The sequence below is a fragment of the Bos indicus genome, chromosome 13, assembly GCF_029378745.1.
Source record: "Bos indicus isolate NIAB-ARS_2022 breed Sahiwal x Tharparkar chromosome 13, NIAB-ARS_B.indTharparkar_mat_pri_1.0, whole genome shotgun sequence".
NCBI lineage: Eukaryota > Metazoa > Chordata > Mammalia > Artiodactyla > Bovidae > Bos > Bos indicus.
Genome location: NC_091772.1, coordinates 28093720 through 28117684, shown reverse-complemented (window position 1 = coordinate 28117684; position 23965 = coordinate 28093720). Strand labels below are relative to the sequence as shown.

At 41.8% G+C, this 23965-nt stretch overlaps 1 long non-coding RNA gene across 4 annotated transcripts in view; it reads right to left on the bottom strand.

Moving 5' to 3' along the window:
• The window catches only part of LOC109568005 (uncharacterized), a 90688-nt gene that overhangs the window by 38445 nt on the left and 28278 nt on the right, over positions 1-23965 (bottom strand). For all 4 annotated transcript variants that reach the window (XR_011570018.1, XR_011570017.1, XR_011570019.1 and 1 more), the window contains one exon: positions 21770-21867. This is a non-coding gene — a long non-coding RNA (uncharacterized lncRNA). The remainder of the gene's footprint in view (positions 1-21769; positions 21868-23965) is intronic.

Sequence of the window (23965 nt, the reverse complement as noted above, 5' to 3'; positions counted from 1 at the left end):
AAGTCGCTAGCTTATACCTTTTTGCATGAATACAGTCACAATTTCTGACTTTGCAGATATCCTGGAACGAATTGTGTTAGATGGAATAGTGGCTTAGCCAAGATGTTCACCTCCTAGTCGCAGAACCTGTGAATACATTACATGGCAAAATCAGATGTGATTAAATTAAGGATCTTGAGAAAGTAAGACTATTTGGATGGCATCACTGACTCAATGGACATGAATTTGAGCAAGCTCCAGGAGATGGTGGAGGACAGGGAAGCCTGGCGTGCTACAGTCCATGGGGTTGCAGAGTCGGACATGACTGAGTGACTGAACAAATTCTGGATAATGGGTGTAATCACAAGCATCCTTATAAGAGGGAGGCAAAACTTTTATGCATCAAAGGACACTACTGGATTGACATACATACACTACTACATAAGGAATGGGCTTCCCTGGTAGCTCAGACAGTAAAGAATATGCCTGCAATACAGGAGACCTGGGTTTGATCCCTGGGCCGGGAAGGCCCCCTGGAGAAAAGAATGGCTATCCACTCCAGTATTCCTGGTGGAGAATTCCATGGATAGTGGGGCCTGGTAGGCTACAGTCCACGGGGTCTCAAAGAATCAGACACAACTAAGCAACTTTCACTTCACTTCACTTTACTTCATATAAAGAATAAAGAATACGTAGCACAGGCAATTCTACTCAGTGCTCTGTGGTGACCTAAATGTGAAGGAAAGCCAAAAAAGAGGGGATATATGTATAGGAATGACTGATTCACTTTGCTGTACAGCAGAAACTAACACAACATTGTAAAGCAGCTATACTCCAATGAAAACAAAAAGGACACTACTAAGAGCGAAAAGACAAACCAAGAATGGAAGAATATATCAGCAAATTGTATGTCTGATAAGGGATTAATATCCAGAATGTGTAAAGAACTCCTACACCTCAACAACAAAAAGACAAACAACCCAATTAAAAACGGACTTAAATAGACATTTCTTCAAAGAAGATAAACAAATGGCCAACAAGCACATGAAAGATGTTCTCTATCATTAGTCATTAAAGAAATCAAATCCACAACAAGAAACTACCTCACATGCACTGAGATGACTATAATCATAAAGATAGACAATAACAAATGTTGGTGAGGATGTGGAGAAATTGGAACCCACACACACTGCTGGTGGGAATGTAAAATGGTCCAGCTACCGTGGAAAATCAGTTCGGCAGCTCCTGAAAAAACTAAATGTTGCATTTTCCTATCATCCCACAATTCCATGCTCTTGGGTTTGAAATAAAATCAAAGAAAGAAATGAAAACAGGAACTTAAACAGATACTTGCACTCCAGTGTTCACTGCAGCATTGTTCACAATATCGAAAGTAATGGAAAGAAGCCAAGTGTTCATCAACTGATGAGCAGATAGACAAAATGTGGCATACATGTTCAATGGAATATCATTCAGCCACCGAAGGAATGAAGTTATGGGGACTTCCCTGGTAGGTCCAGTGGCTAAGACTCTGAGCTCCCAATGCAGGGGGTCCAGGTTTGATCCCTGGTCAAGGAACTAGATCCCACATGTTCAACTAAAGGTCCTTCATGCCACAACTAAGACCGAGCACAGACAAAGATTTTTTTAAAAAGGAATGGAAGTTCTAGGATTTGCTACAACACAGATGAACATTGAAAATACTACCTTAGGTAAAAAAAAAAACAACACAAAATGATAAATGCAGCCTAACTCCAGTTACATGACATACATACACTAGGCAGAGTCACAGAGACGGCGAACAGACTCGACGTTACCAACAGATGGGAGGAGCAGAGAATGGGGAGTTACTGCTTAATGGGCAGAGTTTCTGCCTGGGCCAGGAAGGGTTTTGGAAACAGTGCTGAGGGTTATACTACATTGTATATGTAATTAATGCCACTGAATTGTACATTTCAAAAAATGGTTAGGTGCCAAATTTTATGGTATATATACTTCATATTTTACAACAATCAAAGTAAAGAGGGAGTCAAGAAGGTCAAGGTCAGAAAAAAGAGATGCAAAGAGGTGAGCAGAGACTGCAGTGATGCAATTTGAGGAGTGGAGTCGTGAGCCGAGGCATGCAGGCAGCCTCCAGAAATAGGTAAGAAGACAGATTCTCTCTGGAGCTTCCAACATCTTGATTTCAGCCTTCTAAAACTCCTATAGGGCTTCTGACCTCCAGAACAGTAAAATAATAAATCATGTTGCTTTAAGCCTCTAAGTTTGTGGTAATTTGTTACAGCCGCCATAGGAAACTAATGCTGTTGCTGTTGTTTAGTCACTAAGTTGTGTCTGAATCTTTGCAACTTCGTGGACTGCAGCCCGCCAGGCTCTTCTGTCCTCTACAGGGGTATGAGGAAACTAATACCCAGACATAAAATCTTATTACAGGCTTCCCAGGTGGCACAGCGGTAAAGAATTCGCCTACCAATTCAGGAGATGTGAGATGCAGATTCAATTCCTGGGTCAGGAAGATCCCCTGGAGAAGGAAATAGCAATCCACTCCAGTGTTCTTGCCTGGAAAATTTCATGGACAGAGGAGCCTGGCACGCTACAGTCCATGGAGTTGCACAGAGTCAGACATGACTGAGCACAGCAGCATAAGAGCTATAATATGATTAACTTCACAGAACCTACAGAGCCTTCATATCCAGCCAGGTATCTCTCAACCCTGTCTCCTAACACCAAGATCTTGCTTCCTAGGCATATCCCAGTGGTATTTCTCTAAAATCACCAAACCACAATCTTGGGGTTCAATTGGGTTCAATCCCTAAGATTGTCTGTGCTGAATTCAATAAAGCTTCTTCGTATCCACTGATCACCCTTATATGACTTTGCTCCATGAATGTGATCAGTGCTAATCAAGTTTCAGCCAGGTGCAGCTGTGGCTCCGTCACCTGAGCTCCAAGCCACAAGCTATGGATGCTCTCCACATTGTGGCACTGGGTGGATACAAAGCCTCAGCTGGTTGGGGGTGGGGTTACAGCCAGGGATATCGACTTAATTATCATCCCCATGGACCTGTGGTCCATGGTGGAGGCAGTGGGTTTTCTGACAATCACAGTGGTGCCCCATCCCCCCTTTTAAAAACTGTGGTGATAGACACAGACCAAGGAGGAGGGGTAAACAGGTTGGAAGGCAGGTGCCCAGGGCAGTATTTAGCACTCAGCCAACTCACTTCTTCCCAAGAGTGACCTGAGCAGTGTTTGGTTTCTTGCATTTTGCTTACGGTCTAAGTAAATAAAGGAAAAGTGGTAAATCCACCTGCCCTTTCTTTCTTCCTGTTCTCCCCATGAAAATCACAAGTCATACACAGTGGATTGGTAAACAACCAACCAAAGATCTTGTCAAAAAAAGAGCCAGGGAGAAAGCGAACAGAAGTCTGACAATCTGCTACTGCCATGTAAGAGAATGTTTCGCCAAATCGCTTATTTTTTAATTACAGAAGGAAAGCATGTTTACTGTAAACAATTTGGAAAGTAGAGAAAAACACACAGGAAAAAAAATGCAAATTATCTGTAATTTTACCATCTTTTTTTTGCAATACCACGTGACTTGTGGGATCTTAGTTCCCAGGCCAGGTATTAAACTCAGGCCCCCAGCAGTGACAATGTGGCGTCCTAACAACACTGGACTGCCAGGGGATTCCCTGTAATCTCACCGTCTTGAGATATCACTGTCCCGTCTCTAACACCCTCTGTACTCTAACTCTGCCTTATTTGGGTTCATAGTTTTGTTAGATTACTATTATTGTTGTGGTGGTTGTTACTTATTGTCTGACCACCTCAGTAGAACACAAAGTCCATGAAAGAAGGGAATTTTCCTCCCTGAGAACCAAGAATGGTGCTCAATAAATGTTTGTTAAATGAAAAATATTTGAAAAGACACATGCATCCCAATAGCAGGACTATTAACATTTACAATAGCCAAGACATGAAAGCAACCTAAATGTGCATCAACAAATTAATGGATAGAGAAGAAGTGGTACATATATACAATGGAATATTACTCAGCCATAAAAAAGAAAGAAAGAATGCCATTTGGCATTACAACATGGATGAACCTAGAGCTTGTCATACTGAGTGAAGTAAGTCAAATGGAGAAAGACAAACACCATATGATGTCACTTGTATGTGGAATCTAAAAAAATGGTACAAATGAACTTACGAAACAGAAATAGAGTCACAGATGCAGAAAGCAAATTTGTGGTTGCTGCTGCTGCTAAGTCGCTTCAGTCGTGTCCGACTTAGTGCGACCCCATAGACGGCAGCCCACCAGGCTCCCCCATCCCTGGGATTCTCCAGGCAAGAACACTGGAGTGGGTTGCCATTTCCTTCTCCAATGCATGAAAGTGAAAGTGAAGTCACTCAGTTGTATCTGACTCTTAGCGACCCCATGGACTGCAGCCTGCCAGGCTCCTCCGTCCGTGGGATTTTCCAGGCATGAGTACTGGAGTGGGGTGCCATTGCCTTCTCCGAAGTGGGTCTAGATGATGCCAAAGCATTCGGGCAAGTCTTTTCAAATCTCGGTTTCCCCATCTCTAAAAATCAATGACTGGGCAATGGCAACCTTTAAGGAGTTTCCAGCTGGAAAATATGGCACCTCTCTGACACTGAGACATGTGGTTCCCCCAAGTTCCTAAGCTTTGCTTTCTCCATAAAAGCAGTGTGTGCAGTACTTGTAGGAATCTTAAGGTATACGTCTTTAGGGGCTATTTAACCTTTCAACTCCAGGCAGAGCATGATCATAGTTTACAGTCTTCCAGCTAAAACTTTTTCTAAGTTTTGTGAGGCAAACACAAAACTAAGGCCTCTTCTGTCCTAAGGTATTTTTTTTTAGCAGTTCTGAGAGCACTCTCTTCTCCCCTGACCTCCTCCATCAGCTTTAGCAAGATTGAGGTAGTATAACTGGGGTTTCCTCAACATCTTCAATAAGGAACTAAATAGACTAATAATACTTAGCGGGGAGAACAGTCAGGACACCAGAGTGTCCTGTTTGCTAGCTGCTCCTTCCCCAAAGACAAACACTATGCCCTGGGATGGTGCCTTTAGCAATTAGTCCTTGGCTAACTTACTTGGCCCCCACTAAGCACAGACTAAGATGGAAATTACAGAGAACATAGAAAAGCCAGAGGTTTACAAAGACAGGACAGGCTTCCCCAGGAGGTAGTGAGTTCTCTGTCCTCGGAGGTGTTTAAGCCCAGACTGCTCCAACCTTGGTGGGACGGTTGTAGGCAGAATGTCACACCTACGGCAGACTGGACCGGATGACTTAGAGGTCCTTTCCCAACTTTTGGATCTTGTCGCTGTAATGACAGAGTCCTCAGATGATTTCCGTGCAGCAACATCCCTGGGATCCGTGGTTGGGCTCCTGAGTAAGTTCCCACTCCGGCTTTCTCCTTCCTACCATGCAGGTGCCTTCCAGGATGTTAACAAAAAGTTCCCACTAAATAAACAGCTGAAATGCCAAGGTTAGATGCAACATTCCAGCTGCAAGCAGTTATTCATATCTGCTCTCTGGAAGCCTAGCTGTGACTATTTGGCTATGACAGGAACATCTAACAACGTAGCAGATGTATCACATACAGATTTGTGGTTACCAAAGGTTAAAGCAGGGAGGGATAAATTGGGAGATTGGGATTGACATATACATACTACTACATATAAAATAAATAGTAAGGACCTACTGTACAGCACAGAATCTAAAAAAGAGTGGACATACGTATATGCATAACTGATCCACTTTGCTGTACATGAGAAACTAATACAACATTGTTAATCAACTATACTTCAACAAAAATTAATTAAAAAATACTTTGGCATATCAGCTTCTAATCACTTTTCTAAAAAACATATATGTACAGAAATTATGTTTATACAACATTATTTTTGTTACTTTTAAAAATCATTCTGGGAACGTCCCTGGGGCTCCAGTGGTTAATACTCTGTGCTTCCACTGCAGAGAGTACAGGTTCCATCCCTGGTCAGGGAACTAAGATCTCACGTGCCAAATGGCACAGTCAAAACTTTTAAAAAAATAAATAGAGAAGTTTAACAAAATAAAGCAAAATAAAATACCTTTCTATCATCAAGGGCCCCAAAGAGAATATCTGAAATGCTCATGGTCTGAAAAGCTGTGCCCAGATGAACTCAACTGCACATTTCTTCTTGGGATGAATTTTAAAGCAGCAGCTTTGGGGACAGGCCTTGGAGAACAAATGACATCATTGTTTCAGCCTTTAATGGTGCACCTGGCTTATCTGCTTTCCCCTTAGAGTCATGCAGCTGCCAGCATGTGCACGGATACACTTGAACAAGTGAGTAGGTTGCCTGGGAGGTAGGATTGAGTAGGATGGACCCTACAGAAGGTCAAGGGTGTAAGGGCACCAAAGAGCAAGTGCAAAATTAAAGCACGTGAATGGGTAATGACTGGACTCTGCAGCACCCTCCGTTCCTCAACCTCAGATCCTAAGGTACAACTGTGTTCTGCAAGATTAATTTCTTTCTATGGCTAAACCAGTAATTAGAAAAAAAATTAAACATACTGGGTCAGGACTTGAGCAAGTCATTTAATAAGCCTCTCATCCTTGGAGAAACGGTTGAGAAATGTGGATTAAAACATAACCCAGAAGCTTTTTAGCAGAAGACCTTTCATTGATGCAAACGAAACTGTTGTGGAGTTGAAAACTCAATGATGGGACTCTATGAGCCATCAACTGTGGTGCACTGGGCATAGCCACTTCCACTGTCAAAAGTGTTTGATGAATTCGGTGCTAACGAATGTCCTGCAAAGTTACTGCATTTTGTTGCCTCACCCATCCTGTTCCTTCACAATTTACCTTTAGTGCAGCGACGGCCAAGGAGAGGCACTGTGAAGCCATAGTCCTGACTGATCATGTACCTGGACCTGAACCAGGATCAGCTCAGTTCAGTTCAGTCGCTCAGTTGTGTCCGATTCTTTTCGACCCCAAGGACTGCAGCACGCCAGGCTTCCCTGTCCATTACCAACTCCTGGAGCTTGCTCAAACTCATATCCATAGCATCGGTGATGCCATCCAACCATCTCATCCTCTGTTGTCCCATTCTCCTCCTGCCTTCAATCTTTCCCAGCATCAAGGTCTTTTCAAATGAGTCAGTTCTTTGCATCAGGTGGCCAAAGGATTGGAGTTTCAGCTTTGGCATCAGTCCTTCCAATGAATATTCAGGACTGATTTCCTCTAGGATGGACTGGTTGGATCTCCTTGCAGTCCAAGGGACTCTCAAGAGTCTCCTCCAACACCACAGTTCAAAAGAATCAATTCTTCAGCGCTCAGCTTTCTTTATAGTATAATAATAGTATAAACTCTCACATCCATACATGACCACTGGAAAAACCATAGCTTTGACTAGACAGACCTTTGTTGGCGAAGCAATGTCTCTGCTTTTTAATATGCTGTCTAGGTTGGTCATAGTTTTTCCTCCAAGGAGCAAGCATCTTTTAATTTCAAGGCTGCAATCACCACCTGCAGTGATTTTGAAGCCCAAGAAAAGCAAGTCTGTCACTGTTTCCATTGTTTCCCCATCTATTTGCCATGAAGTGATGGGACCGGATGCCATGATCTTCGTTTTTTGAATGTTAAGCCAGCTTTTTCACTCTTCTCTTTCACTTTTATCAAGAAGCTCTTTAGTTCTTCGCTTTCTGCCATAATGGTGGTGTCATCTGCATATCTGAGGTTATTGATTTCTCCCGAAACACAATTTCTTCCAGCTTGTGTTTCTTCCAGTCCAGCATTTCTCATGATGTACTCTGCATATAAGTTAATAAACACGGTGACAATATACAGCCTTGACATACTCCTTTTCCTATTTGGAACCAGTCTGTCTGCTCAAGAGCATCCTCGTAAACCTCCTGTCCTTCTTCCAAGGTGCAGCCACTAGACACAGGTTTTCTTAGGACCAGATTAATGTTTACTTATCATTATAATACCATTAGCACGAGGAAGGGCCCATTCCATTCACCTGCATCATTGGCTGTCTCACAGTCTTCCAGCCAAAAATGCCATCATGGCAGCCACTTCCTCATTCTCCTTGCTGTTTCTGCACTATGTCCTGCAGGCTGGTAACAGACCTTAACTTCATTCACTTAACGTGTTCTGCTTCCACTAACCAACCCCCAAACTCCTCTTCTCCACAGCAACTCAGTTCTCCTGCTGAGTACTCTCCAACAAGATCATTAAGGATTTTTAAAAATTAATTAATTAATTAATTTGGGTGAGCCAGGTGTTAGTTTCCACATGCAGGATCTTTAGTTGCAACATATGAACTCTTAATTGCAGCATGTGGGACTAGTTCCCTGACCAGGGATTGAACCTGGGCCCCCTGCATTGGGAACTCAGAGTCTTAGCCACTGGACTACCAGGGAAGTTCCAAGATCATTGAGGATTTTTGGTGCAGGGAAACTGGTCTTTTTTGGCAAAGGGTATCCATACGAATGTAAATGAGCAAGGAAGAGGAAATCTATGACTGATCTAAAAATTATCAGTCAGACCTGCATTCATCATTGGTGAGAATGCACGTGGAAGAGCAAGTTTTAATACCTCTTAATCACATAGAATTTATGCACAAGTGGACTTATGAATGACTTGTTCATAAGTAGAAGCACACTGGTACAGTTACATGAAGTGATAACTGGTTGAGCAACTTTACCAAAAGATATGGGTTGGTAGACCCAATGTCAATATTGCCTTTTGTTAAAACATGATTTTTTAAAGTTGAGGTATAGTTGGTTTATAATATGATGTTAGTTTCCAGTGTACAAGACAGATTCAAAAATGTTATAGCTTATACTCCATTTATAGCTATTGAAAAATATTGGCTATATTCCCTGTGCTGTGCACCATATCCTTGTAGTAGCTTACTTATTTTATATACAGTGGTTTGTATTTCTAAATCCCCTACCACCATCGTGCCCCACACTCTTCCCTCTCCCCTCTCCCCAGAAGAAATCACTAGTTTTCTCTCTGTATCTGTCTTGATATATTCACTTGCTTGCTTTATTTTTTAGATTCTACATATAAGTAATAATAGTATTTGTCTTTCTCTGACTTACTTCACTAAGCATAACATTCTCTATGACCATCCACACTATTGCAAATGGCAGAATTTCCTTTTTATGGTTGAGCCGTACTCCACTGTGTATATATACCACATCTTTATCCATTCAACTATTGATACACTTAAGGTAAGGTAAGGTAAGTCACTTCAGTCGTGTTCGACTCTGTTCGACCTCATAGACGGCAGCCCACCAGGCTCCCCCGTCCCTGGGATTCTCCAGGCAAGAACACTGGATACACTTAGGTTGCTTCCATATCCTGGCAACTGTAATCCATGCCAATTTAAAGGGAGGTCTCTAATGCTTGCTAAATCTTCATTTCTGCCCTGTTCATGCCTTTCCAATTTGTGAAGGGATAAGAAAATCAGTGCTGAAGGATTACTTTAAGAAAGAATCAGGGCTCTTGTACAAATATAAAATGAACATGTGTCCATTAACTAACTTATTAAATAACAATGAGGCAGTAAAACATTACAATTGGCTCCAAGGGAAACCGAGAGAAGGGACACATATAAAAGCAATCAGGGATACTGAAATAAATTTGCTAATAGATGAAAGACTAGCAGCTTCTTTCACAGGGTGAAAATCAATTGCATGTTCACCAGACAAAATTCACTTGCCTCTTTATGGATGAGAATTCTTCTCATTAGAACCATGTGTGTTCTACAATTGATAGTTGCAAAATAGTTTAATCAAAAACTGAAAGACACAGACCCCTGTAAAATCAGACAACCCAAGAAGAATCTGCTAGATGACACCCAGCAATTTCACTGAATGGAAACAGTCATCTTTTTGCCTGTTTCAAAGGCTTTCACAATTTTTTTCCTGACAATAAGAGGAAACAATAATCACAAAGCAATCTGAGGTCTTGTGCAGGTCCAAGAACAAGTGGAGAATAGAAAAGCTTGTAGCTTAGCAGCAGTGCATGTAGGAATGGCTTAGGAGTTTAAATCAGAATTATATTCAGTGTGATGAGTACCTGTATTATACTCAGAGCATGACTGCCAAAAAATTCTTAAATTTTTCTTTCCACTTCAGGCATCTTCTGTATAAGAGAAGGAAAGGGCCTGCTCTGGTCGGCTGTGATCAGACAACTGGGTTCCAGGTACCACATTTTACAAGGACTAGAGACAATCAGGAAGATGAATGTGGGCTGGTGGAGGAAACCAAGAATATCTGGTCTAGAGAAGACAAATCTCAGACAGGATTGGGATAGCTGGGGCTTCCCTGGCAGTCCAGAGTTTAAGACTGTGCTTCCAATATAGGGGACATGGGTTCAATCCCTGATCGGGGATCACATGCCTATTTGACCAAAAAATAAAAGTAAAAAAAATAAAATGTAAAGGAACGGGATCAGTTCAGTTCAGTTCAGTCGCTCAGTCGTGTCCAACTCTTTGCGACCCCATGAATCCCAGCACACCAGGCCTCCCTGTCCATCACCAACTCCCAGAGTTTACCCAAACTCATGTCCATCAAATTGGTGATGCCATCTAGCCATCTCATCCTCTGTCGTCCCCTTCTCCTCCTGCCCCCAATCCCTCCCAGCATCAGGGTCTTTTCCAATGAGTCAGCTCTTCGAATCAGGTGGTCAAAGTATTGGAGTTTCAGCTTCAGCATCAGTCCTTCCAGTGAACATCCAGGACTGATCTCCTTTAGAATGGACTGGTTGGGTCTCCTTGCAGTCCAAGGGACTCTTAAGAGTCTTCTCCAACACCACAGTTCAAAAGCATCAATTTTTTGGCGCTCAGCCTTCTTCATAGTCCAACTCTCACATCCATACATGACCACAGGAAAAACCATAGCCTTGACTAGACGAATTTTTGTTGGTAAAGTAATGTCTCAGCTTTTCAGTATGCTATCTAGGTTGGTCATAACTTTGCTTCCAAGGAGTAAGCATCTTTTAATTTCATTGCTGCAGTCACCATCTGCAGTGATTTTGGAGCCCAGAAAAATAAAGTCTGACACTGTTTCCACTGTTTCTCCATCTATTTCCCATGAAGTGATGGGACCGGATGCCATAATCTTCGTTTTCTGAATGTTGAGCTTTAAGCCAACTTTTTCTTTTTTTTTTTTATTAGAATACTTTTTTTTATTTTTATTTTTTTTTAATTTTATTTTTAAACTTTACAATATTGTATTGGTTTTGCCAAATATCGAAATGAATCTGCCACAGGTATACATGTGTTCCCCATCCTGAACCCTCCTCCCTCCTCCCTCCCCATACCATCCCTCTGGGTCGTCCCAGTGCACCAGCCCCAAGCATCCAGTATCGTGCATCAAACCTGGACTGGCGACTCGTTTCATATATGATATTATACATATTTCAGTGCCATTCTCCCAAATCATCCCACCCTCTCCCTCTCCCACAGAGTCCAAAAGACTCTATACATCAGTGATGTTCTATACATCAGTGTCTCTTTTGCTGTCTCGTATACAGGGTTATTGTTACCATCTTTCTAAACTCTATATATATGCGTTAGTATACTGTATTTGTGTTTTTCTTTTTGGCTTACTTCATTCTGTATAATAGGCTCCAGTTTCATCCACCTCATTAGAACTGATTCAAATGTATTCTTTTTAATAGCTGAGTAATACTCCATTGTGTATATGTACCACAGCTTTCTTATCCATTCATCTGCTGATGGACACGGGCTTTTTAGTTCCTCTTCACTTTCTGCCATAAGGGTGGTGTCATCTGCATATCTGAGGTTATTGATATTTCTCCCAGCAATCTTGATTCCAGCTTGTGCTTCTTCCAGTCCAGCGTTTCTCATGATGTACTCTGCATATAAGTTAAATAAACAGGGTGACAATATACAGCCTTGATGTACTCCTTTTCCTATTTGGAACCAGTCTGTTGTTCCATGTCCAGTTCTAACTGTTGCTTCCTGACCTGCATACAAATTTCTCAAGAGGCAGATCAGGTGTCTTCAAATCCTTACAGGACAAATGTGAATGAAGGCTTAAGGAAAACCTATCTAAATAATAATCCAATGAATGGTGATGTTGACAACATCAGTCAAGATTTATTGAGCTTTACTCTCTGACAAACCCTGAGCTAATCACTTTACAAGTGTCATCTCATTTAATCTTCATAACAAGGAGAACTTAGTGGCCAAATCTGGACTTGGCAGACAGAGACATCAGGCTTTGGATAGAACCAAAGGCCTTTAAGTCCCTTTGAGCTTGGAGATCACATGGTTGTGTGTTGCTCTCCTGCTCAAAGATCTCCAATGGATCCCTATTGGCTACTGTATTAGGTATACGTTTCTCAGCCTAGCAACAAAGACATTTCATGGGATGGCCCACATTACTGTCTCTGTTTATCACCTGAATATTAATACCCAAAACGTATTCAAATCAGTCATGTCAGGTACTTTATTCAACAACCTCTTTTTCAACTCAACTAACCCTCCACAATTCTACCCATGTCTTTCCATCTCCAATGCTACCTCTTCTGCAAAGCCATTCCAATATCTTTTTTTCCTCCTCTCCTACCATCTCTCTGCACTCTTTCCACCACGTGCTGCCCATTGTCATAGTTAATAAGTACCTGTTTGACCTCTTTTACCAGTTCGCAAACTCCTTGAGGGGAGAGATATTGGACATCAAATGTCAGAAATAATGTTTTCAGAGCAACTAGAAAGACATAGAAAAATGAAAGGTCAAACAGAAAGAGAAAATTGTACGACCATATGTGTGTAGAATGGCCCAAGAAGGAAGGTGGGATGTAGACAGAAAAGAAGGAGCTTGAGGAACTTTCCAAGGCAAGAAGAACAATCCCAGCTCCTTCACCAGGGAGTAATTTCTGGGATGCCTCCATCTTATGGGCATTCCCATGAGACGACAGGGCAGTCAAGGCTTCCTCCCTTTGGTACCTAGACCCCAAGAGAAAGTCAAAAGGGTTTGATAAATGACTTACTTATTTACTATATTTGGCATCAGAAGTGGACAAATATGTTTGGGTCCAGATTATAGAAGGCCTTGAACATCAAAACAAGGGGAGTGCCTACAGATCCTGGACAGGAAAGTGACTTCCCTAAATGATTCTAACAGTCTTGTGTGTATTTTTAAAAAATATGCTCGTACAATTTTCTCTTTTTGTTTGACCTCTCATTTCCCTGTCTTTCTAGTTGCTCTAAAAACATTATTTCTGACATGTGATGGTTTTGTGTTTCCTCTGCTTTTTATCATCTCCCACCTAGACCACCCCGGCTTCCCTGGTGGCTCAGCTGGTAAAGAACCTGCCTGCCACATTGGAGACCTTAGTTTGATCCCTGGGTTGGGAAGATCCTTTGGAAAAAGGGAAAGGCTACCCACTCTGGCATTCTGGCCTGGAGAATTTCATGGACTGTATTAGTCCATGGGGTCACAAAGAGTCAGACATGACTAAGCAACTTTCAATTCACCTAGACCTGGAATACACTTTTCCCCTCCTCCATGGACACAAAAATGTCGTTGGCCAATTTCCCTCTCCCTCAAATCCATAAGAGCCTCTTGACAAGTCTGCTTTTCTCTTGAGAGTGTTCCCTTTTTCCTCCCCCTTAGTTGTTCCATTGCGCCAAATCTGTCATGTACTTGGGTTTGGGGTTCTCCGGCTCCTATCATGGAGGTCTGACTCTTCCTGTGGGAGACTGCAGAGAAAGTGAACCTACGCAGCAAACAATAGGATTTCCTCACTAACCAGTGGGTTGCCTGCACTTTTTATATCTCTTTTCCAGAACCATGGAGAGGGAAGCAGTAGCCACCTTCTCCCCAACCCTCAGGAGCTGGGAGCTCTCCTGGAATTCGGGCCTTCTCACCAAATGCAAGTAACATGAAGAAGGTGTTATGAGCTGTCACTTCACTGTCAATCCTCAAAACAACCCTCCCACATGGGTTACTACCCCTCTGCCACTGATAGAGACGCAACGTGGGGAAACTGAAGAGCCCTGATGTCCCAGAGCCAGTGAGTGACAGAGCCAGGAATCAAACTCCAGCCTTACTGACCCCACAAGTATACCTTACCCTAGACCTCATGTTTTGATGTTTTGCACAGGGCTTAGAAGACTTACATTTCTTTAATGTGTTGCCCTTGCAAAAATTTCAAAAAGTAAAAACAAACTGCTCCATTAAAAAAGTCACATCTCTTACAGGTAGCTGTCCAGTTTTCCCAGCACCATTTATTGAAGAGGCTATCTTTGCTCCATTGTATATTCTTGCCTCCTTTGTCAAAAATAAGGTACCCATCGGTGCAGGGGTTTATTTCTGGACTTTCTATCTTGTTCCATTGGTCATTTCTGTTTTTGTGCCAGTACCATACTGTCTTGATGACTGTAACTCTGTAGTATAATCTGAAGTCAGGAAGATTGATTCCTCCAGTTCCAGTCTTCTTTCTCAAGACCGCTTTGGCTATTCAGGGTCTTTTGTGTTTCCATATGAATTGGGAAATTTTTTGTTCTAGTTCTGTAAAAAATGTCATTGGTAATTTGATAGGGATCACATTGCGTTTGGTAGTATAGTCATTTTCACAATATTGATTCTTCCTATCCCAGTACATGGAATATCCCTCCATCTGTCTATGTTGTCTTTCTTTCACTAGTGTCTTATAATTTGCTGTGTACAGTTCTTTTATCTTCTTAGGTAAATTTATTCCTAGATATTTAATTCTTTTTGTTGCAATGGAGAATGGGATTGATTCCTTAATTTCTCTTTCTGATTTTTCATTGTTAGTATATAGAAATGCAAGTGATTTCTGTGTATTGATTTTTTATCCTGAAACTTTGGTAAATTCACTGATTAGCTCTAGTAATTTTCTGATACTATATTCAGGGTTTTCTATGTACAGTATCATGTCATCTGCAAACAGAGAGAGTTTTATTTCTTCTTTTCCGACCTGGGTTCCTTTTATTCCTTTTTCTTCTCTGATTGCTACAGCTAGGACTTCCAGAACTATGTTGAATAATAGTGGTGAAAGTGGACACGCTTGTCTTGTTCCTGATCTTAGGGGAAATGTTTTCAGTTTTTCACCATTGAGAATAATGTTTGCTGTAGGCTTATCATATATGACCTTCACTATGTTGAGGTAGGTTCCTTCTATGCCCATTTTTTGAAGACTTTTAATAGAAATGGGTGCTGAATTTTGTCAAAGGCTTTTTCTGCATCTACTGAGATGATCATATGATTTTTATCTTTCAATTTTTTAATATTGTATATCACATTGATTGATTTGCATATGTTGAAGAATCCTTGCATCCCTGGGATAAACCCAACTTGATCATGGTGTATAAGCTTTTTTATGTGTTGCTGAATTCTGTTTGCTAAAATTTTGTTGAGGATTTTTGCATCTATGTTCATCAGTGATATTGGTCTGTAATTTTCTTTTTTTGTGATGTCTTTGTCTGGTTTTGGTATCAGGGTGACGGTGGTCTCGTAGAATGAGTTTAAAAGTGTTCACTTCCTAACACCATACACAAATATAAACTCAAAATGGATTAAAGACTTAAATGTAAGACCAGAAACTATAAAACTCTTAGAGGAAAACATAGGCAAAACACTCGATGGCATAAGTCAAAGCAAGATCCTCTATGACCCACCTCCTAGAGTAATGGAAATAAAAACAAAGGTAAACAAGTCGGACCTGATTAAATTAAAAAGCTTTTGCACAGCAAAGGAAACTATAAGCAAGGTGAAAAGACAACCCTCAGAATGGGAGAAAATAATAGCAAATGAAACAACTGACAAAGGATTATTTCCAAAATATACAAGCAGCTCATACAACTCAATACCAGAAAAACAAACAACCCAATCAAAAAGTGGGGAAAAGACCTATAAACAGACATTTCTCCAAAGAAAGCATACAGATGGCTAACAAACACATGAAAAGATGCTCAACATAGCTCATTATTAGAGAAATGCAAATCAAAACTACAATGATATATCACCTCACACTGGTCAGAATGGCCATTATCAAAAAGTCTACAAACAACAAATGCTGGAGAGGGTGTGGAGAAAAGGGAATGCTCTTGCACTGTTGGTAGGAATGTAAATTGATACAGCCACTATGGAAGACAGTATATAGATTCTTTAAAAAACTAGGAATAAAACCACCATATGACCCAGCAATCCCACTCCTAGGCATATACCCTGAGGAAACCAAAATTGAAAAAGACACATGTATCCCATTGTTCATTGCAGCACTGTTTACAATACCTGGAACATGGAAGCAACCTAGATGTCCATCGACAGATGAATGGATAAAGAAGTTGTGGTACATACACACAATGGAATATTACTCACCCATAAAAAGGAACGCCTTTGAGTCAGTTCTAATGAGGTGGACGAACCTAGAACCTATTATACAGAGTGAAGTAAGTCAGAAAGAGAAAGATAAATACCGTACTCTAATGCATACATACGGAATCTAGAAAAATGGTTCTGAAGAATTTACTCACAGGTCAGCAGTGGAGAAACAGACAAAGAGAACAGACTTATGGACAGGAGGAGAGGGGAGGAGAGGGTGAGATGTATGGAAAGAGTAATATGGAAGCTTACATTACCATATGTAAAATAGATACCCAACAGGAATTTGCTGTATGGCTCAGGAAATTCAAACAGGGGCTGTATCAACCTGGAGGGGTTGGGTGGGGAGGGAGGTGGCAGGGAAGTTCAGAAGGGAGGGGCTGTGTGTGTACCTATGTCTGATTCATGTTGAGGTTTGACAGAAAACAACAGAATTCTGTAAAGCAATTGTTGTTTTTGTTGTTGTTGCTAAGTCGCTTCAGTCGTGTCCGACTCTGTGTGACCCCATAGACAGCAGCCCACCAGGCTCCCCCATCCCTGAGATTCTCCAGGCAAGAACACTGGAGTGGGTTGCCATTTTCTTCTCCAATGCATGAAAGTGAAAAGTGAAAGGGAAGTTGCTCAGTCATAAAGCAATTATCCTTCAATAAAAAAATCAATAAAAAAAGTCACATCTCCCATTTGCAGCAATGTGGAGGGACCCTGAGATTATACTAAGCAAAGTAACCCAGACAGGGAAAGACAAATATCATATGATATCACTTATATGTGGAATCAAAAAAAATGATGAAAATGAACTTATATATATAAAACTTAAACAGACCCACAGACATAAAAAACAAATTTTTGGTTACCAAAGGGGAAAGGGGGGAGAGAGATAAATTAGGAGTCTGGGATTAACATATACACTCTACTATATATAAAATAGATAGACAACAAGTGTGTATAGCACAGGGAACTGTACCTAATATTTTGTAATAACCAACATTGGAAAAGAATCTGAAAAGAATATATCTGTGTATATATACACGGGGGCTTCCCTGGTGGCTCAGTTGGTAAAGAACCTGCCTGCAGTGCAGGAGACCTGGGTTTGATCCTTGGGTCGGGAAGATCCCCTGGAGAAGGAAAAGACAACCCACTCCAGTACTCTTGCCTGGGGAATTCCATGGACAGAGGAGTCGGGCAGGCTACAATCCATGGGATCGCAGAGTCGGACATGACTATCCGACTGTTTTTTCATAACTGAATCACTTTGCTGCATACCTGAAACAAACACAACATTGTAAATCAATTATACCTCAGTAAGAAAGTAAAAGAAAATAAATTCACACCTGAACACTCTCGCCCAGTAATACTAACTCTCTTGTAAACATATTTGCTGTGTCACCTGTACAAACTTTCCTCATCAACACTACCCTTTGTCTGTTCCACAATGTAAAATGCAACAACTGTATAAAAGGAAGGGCCACCCAGAAACATGGAGCAATTGCCTCAGGGATTTGCCATGTCGTCTTCTTTTCTCTTCTTCTTTTCCCAGATTGTCTCCCCATTTCTGTTTCTGGAGGTTTCCTTTTTAAAAAAATTACCAAGGTTTTCACAATGAGGTACCATTTCACGCCAGTCAGAATGGCTGCGATCCAAAAGTCTACAAGCAATAAATGCTGGAGAGGGTGTGGAGAAAAGGGAACCCTCTTACACTGTTGGTGGGAATGCAAACTAGTACAGCCACTATGGAGAACAGTGTGGAGATTCCTTAAAAAACTGGAAATAGAACTGCCATACAACCCAGCAATCCCACTGCTGGGCATACACACCGAGAAAACCAGAATCGAAAGAGACACGTTTACCCCAGTGTTCATCGCAGCACTGTTTATAATAGCCAGGACATGGAAGTAAGCTAGATGTCCATCAGCAGATGAATGGATAAGAAAGCTGTGGTACATATACACAATGGAGTATTACTCAGCCATTAAAAAGAATACATTTGAATCAGTTCTAATGAGGTGGATGAAACTGGAGCCTATTATACATAGTGAAGTAAGCCAGAAAGAAAAACACCAATACAGTACAATAACGCATATATATGGAATTTAGAAATGTGGTAACGATAACCCTATATGCAAGACAGCAAAAGAGACACAGATGTATAGAACAGTCTTTTGGACTCTGTGGGAGAGGGCAAGGGCAGGATGATATGGGAGAACGGCATTGAAACATGTAAAATATCATATGTGAAACAAATCGCCAGTCCAGGTTCGATGCATGATACAGGGTGCTCGGGGCTGGTGCACTGGGAGGACCCAGAGGGATGGGATGGGGAGGGAGGTGGGAAGGCGGTTCAGGATGAGGAACACATGTACACTCATGGTGGATTCATGTCAATGTATGGCAAAACCAGTACAATATTGTAAAGTAAAATAAATAAATTAATTAATTTAAAAAATAATAAAGTACCAGAAAAAAAATTACCAAGGTTTTAACGAACCCATTCATTTTCTTTTTTAAAAACATTATTTATTTACTTATTGGCTGCACTGGGCCTTCATGGGCTGCGGGCTTTCTCTAGCTGCGGTGAGCAGGGGCTACTCTTTGTTTCCAAGCCTGGGCTTCTCACGGTGGTGGCTTCTCTTGTTGTGGAGCACGGACTGTAGAGCACGCAGTCTTCAGTAGTTGTGGCATGTGGGCTTAGTTCCCTGAGGCTTGCGGGATATTCCTGGGCCAGGGGTGGAACCCGTGGCCCCTGCATTGGCAGTGGATTCTTAACCACTGGACCACCAGAGAAGTCCTCCCTTTCACTGTCATTCCCTCCCTCTTAACAGGTTCACCATCCTGGTCTCCTCTCTTTGGTCCCTGGATAAGCCCACAAGACACTCACAGATTGGAAAGCATAGCCCCTTCCCTTAGACCACTGTCCAGTTTATAGCATCCTCAAATTTTGCTCAATTGAAGAGGGGTGTGTTTATACCCTTCCTGTTCTGTTCCCTGCAGTGATCTTCCATCCAGAACGTAAATTTATCATTTTCTTTTAAAAATTTTTTCTCAAAAGGATGCCAAGGGATACAAAAAAAAAAAAAAAGTCATTTTAATTACTCAAACAAATTAGAAGACAGTTTAAGAGGGGGGACTTGCCAGGTGATCCAGTGGTTGGGAGTCCACCTTGCAGTGCTGGGGACTCAGGTTCGGTCCCTGGTTGGGGACTAAGATCCCACATGGCTCGGGGCAACTAAGCCTGCGAACCATAACCGAAGAGCCTGCATGTGGCAACTATTGAGCCCACACGTGGTAGGCTCCTAAATGCCACAACTAAGACCCAGTGCAGCCAAATAAATAATTTTTTTTAAGAGCTAAAAGGGTATAAGTCCTTGTCATAGTTTCTTGCTTTCTATACACAGGCCACCACTCTCACCAGTTGGTTTGCTAATTCAAACAATAAAGATCTGTGTATATAGTTTACTGTTCCCTGTGTCTTCAAGTTACTTCAAAGATAATTCACCCATTCAGTTCAGCCAGCTTGAATCACTAATCCACCTTTGCTGCTAAGTCGCTTCAGTCGTGTCCGACTCTGTGCGACCCCATAGACGGCAGCCCACTAGGCTCCTCTGTCCCTGGGATTCTCCAGGCAAGAATACTGGAGTGGGTTGCCATTTCCTTCTCCAATCCAGTATTGACTTAAATGACACCTCTTCCTGGAAGCCTTTCCTGTCCCTCCCAAGCCTGCAACACTAGGCGTTTGCCCCACTGTCCATCATGCTTACCAAGAAGGATGGATGTGGTCTGTTTCTTATTTGGGGGCAGGGTCAGCACCAGGCACATAGAATGCATTCAGGAAATATTTGCTGAATTAATACAAATATTATCTGGAGATCAACATATACTCCAAACTATGCATGACATTTGTGGAATACAAGGGCAAATGGACCAAGGTATCTACTCTAACCTTCCTGGAATCTTCATATAATAAAAAGCAAGAGAAAGATCCACTTTCATTCATTCTACTTTTAGTCTAGGTTCATTAAGTAGCAATATTTCTCATTTGCAGGATCTGTTCTTTCACTTACTGTTGCTAAGTGTTCTACAGTCTCCCTTTATTATCAAAACGTGTCCTAGGAATCCCATGGGTTTGCGTTGCCCCAAGGCATGAAAGACTGAAGATTTCATCTTGCCTTCTTTGCCATTTTATTTTCTTCAAAGTGGCAACTTAATGACCCCCTCAAACACCAACTATTGAGAACACTGGCAAGGAATCAGCTGGGGAGAGAGCACCACCTATTTTATGACTTCATTTGAAAAGTTACATTGTTGTTGTTCAGTTGCTCAGTCCTGTCTGATTCTTTGTGACCCCATGGACAGGAGCATGCCAAGCTTTCTTGTCTTCACCATCTCCTGGAGCTTGCTCAAACTCATGTCCATCAAGTCAATGATGTCATCCAGCCATCTCATACTCTGTCATCCCCTTCAATCTCTTCCTGCCTTCAATCTTTCCCAGCAACAGGGTCTTTTCCAGTGAGTTGGCTCTTCACATCAGGTGGCCAAAGTATTGCAGTTTCAGCTTCAACATCAGTCCTTAGATGAATATTCAAGATTGATCTTCTTTAGGATTGACTGATTTGATCTCCTTGCAGTCCAAGGGACTCTCTAGAGTCTTCTCCAACACCACAGTTCAAAAGCATCAATTCTTCATTGCTCAGCCTTCTTCAGGGTCCAACTCTCACATCCATATGTGACTACTGGAAAAACCATAGCTTCGACTAGACAGATCTTTGTCAACAAAGTAATGTCTCTGCTTTTTAATATGCTGCCTAGGTTGGTCATAGCTTTTCTTCCAAGGAGAAAGTGTCTTTTAGTTTCAAGGCTGCAGTCACCATCTGCAGTGATTTTGGAGCCCAAGAAAAGAAAGTCTGTCACTGTTTTCATTGTTTTCCCAGCTATTTGCCATGAAGTGATGGGACCGGATGCCATGATCTTCGTTTTTTGAATGTTAAGCCAGCTTTTTCACTCTCCTCTTTCACCTTCATCAAGAAGCTCTTTAGTACCTCTTCCCTTTCTGCCATAATGGTGGTGTCATCTGCATATCTGAGGTTATTGATATTTCTCCTGGCAATCGTGATTCCAGCTTGTGCTTCATCCAGCCGGCATTTCGCATGATGTACTCCGTACATAAACTAAATAAGCAGGGCAACAATATATGGCCTTGATGTACTCCTTTCCCAATTTGGAACCAGTCTGTTGTTCCATGTCCAGTTCTAACTGTTGCTTCTTGACCTGCATACAGTCATCCCCTGGTATCAGTGAGAGATTGCTTCCAGGATCCCCACAGATACCCAAATCCGAGGATGCCCAAGTCCCTCATATAAAATAGCACACTATTCAGACTTACCTGTGGTCCAGTGGCTAAGAATCCGAGCTCCCAATGCAGGGGACCCAGGTTCGATCCTTGGTCAGGGAACTAAAGATCCTGTGTGCCACAACTAAGACCTGGAGCAGCCAAATAAATAAAAATAAATATTTTTTAAAATAAATAAAATAGCACACTATTTGCATATAAACTACCACATAATCCTTTGTACACTTTAAATAATCCCTAGATTACTTATACTACTTAAGTGTATGTATGCTAAGTCGCTTCAGTCGTGTCTGACTCTCTGTGACCCCATGGGCTGTAGCCTTCCAGGCTCCTCTGTCCATGGGATTTCCCAGGCAAGAATACTGGAGTGGGTAGCCATTTCCTCCTTGAGGGGATCTTCCTGATCCAGGGATCGAACCCCTTGTCTCTTATGTCTCCTGCATTGGCAGGCGGGTTCTTTACCACTAGCACCATTTGGGACACCCCTTATACTACTTCAGATCAGATCAGATTAGTCGCTCAGTCGTGTCCGACTCTTTGTGACCCCATGAATCGCAGCACACTAGGCCTCCCTATCCATCACCAACTCCCGGAGTTCACTCAGACTCACGTCCATCGAGTCAGTGATGCCACCCAGCCATCTCATCCTCTGTTGTCCCCTTCTCCTCCTGCCCCCAATCCCTCCCAGCATCAGAGTCTTTTCCAATGAGTCAACTCTTCGTATACTACTTAATACAATGTAAACTCTACATTAAGAGTTGTAAGGGCATAGCAAATTCAAGTTTTGCTTTTCAAAACTTTCTCTTTTTTTCTGAGTATTTTCATGCATCAAGGGTGCAGAACCCGTGAGTACAGAGGGACAAGTGCAGTCTTGAAATATACTCGGAGGCAGTGTGTGTTGATGCCCTGGGGTGTCAGAGCAGGAAAGTGGTATAAGAGCTCAATGGGGCCCATCTGGGTATCCTGCCAGCTTCCAGACACAGCACAGTCTGGCAACAGCTCTGAGCTTCTGCTGTGTGACAGGAGAGGGTCTCTGAGTCATCACTGTGGGGGTTTGTGATATGTTAACTGAGTTTACAGGGCTTCCCTGGTGGCTCAGGCTGTAAAGAATCCACCTGCAACGTGGGAGACCTGGGTTTGATCACTGCATTGGGAAGATCCCCTGGAGAAGGGAATGGCTACCCACTCCAGTATTCTGGCCTGGAGAATTCCATGGACAGAGACGCCTCATGGGCTACAGTCCATAGGGTCGCAAAGAGTTGGACATGACTGATCAACTTTCACTTTTCAACTAAGCTAATGAATGCAAATGCCCATGACAACAGTTGACTGGTCTTGAGGTCTCAGTATAGCTAAGGGAGGAGTGGTAATTCCTGCACGATGATGACAACTTTGATACTTATCATTTTAAAATTATTTAAAAATGCAAAGCCATCTTACTATGAAATTCTACTTAAGTGAAATGGAGTAAATGTTCTGTGCATCAGCCTTAGGCAAATCACCTTGTCTCAACAGTATTTTTCTCATGTCAGAAGTGATGTGTGCGTGCATGCATGCTCAGTCCTGTCCAACTCTTTTGTGACCCCATGGACTATAGCCCACCAGGTTCATATGTCCATGAGATTTCTAAGGCAAGAATACTGGAGTGGGTTGCCATTTCCTTCTCCAGTTTCTGCCATTGCTGATATTTAAATATGACTGCCCACCTATTAGATATTATGGAATTATTATTTGTGTTCTTAAGTGTGATAGTGGTTTTGTGAGCAGGTAGGAGTATGTTCTAATAGGAAATGCATACTGAAGTATCATGATGTCTGCAAATGTTTAGGAAAAAGAATGTTCAAGTTTGTGTATGCATGTGTATGCAGGAAGAGATTGAAAGGAAGAAACAGAGAAAATATACCATTTTTACAAAATGATCTTTGAATTCCTTATTTGCAGTCATTTCAAATTTTCAAGAGTGCATCAGAACCCTATGACCAAATATAACAAACACCATTTTTTAAACCAACTGTAAGTCTATCTAAAGGAGAAACAGATTCTTTATGCTCTAATTCTCTAATTCTGGCCTTTAAAAATCTAAATATTCTATCTTAACAAAGTTTCAAAACTTCTGAGTACACTAGAAATTATAACTTTCCAAGGGGGCTCTCCTACACTGCTGGTGGGAATGTAAATTGGTGCAGCCACTATGGAGAACAGTATAGAGGTTCCTCAAGAAACTAAAAA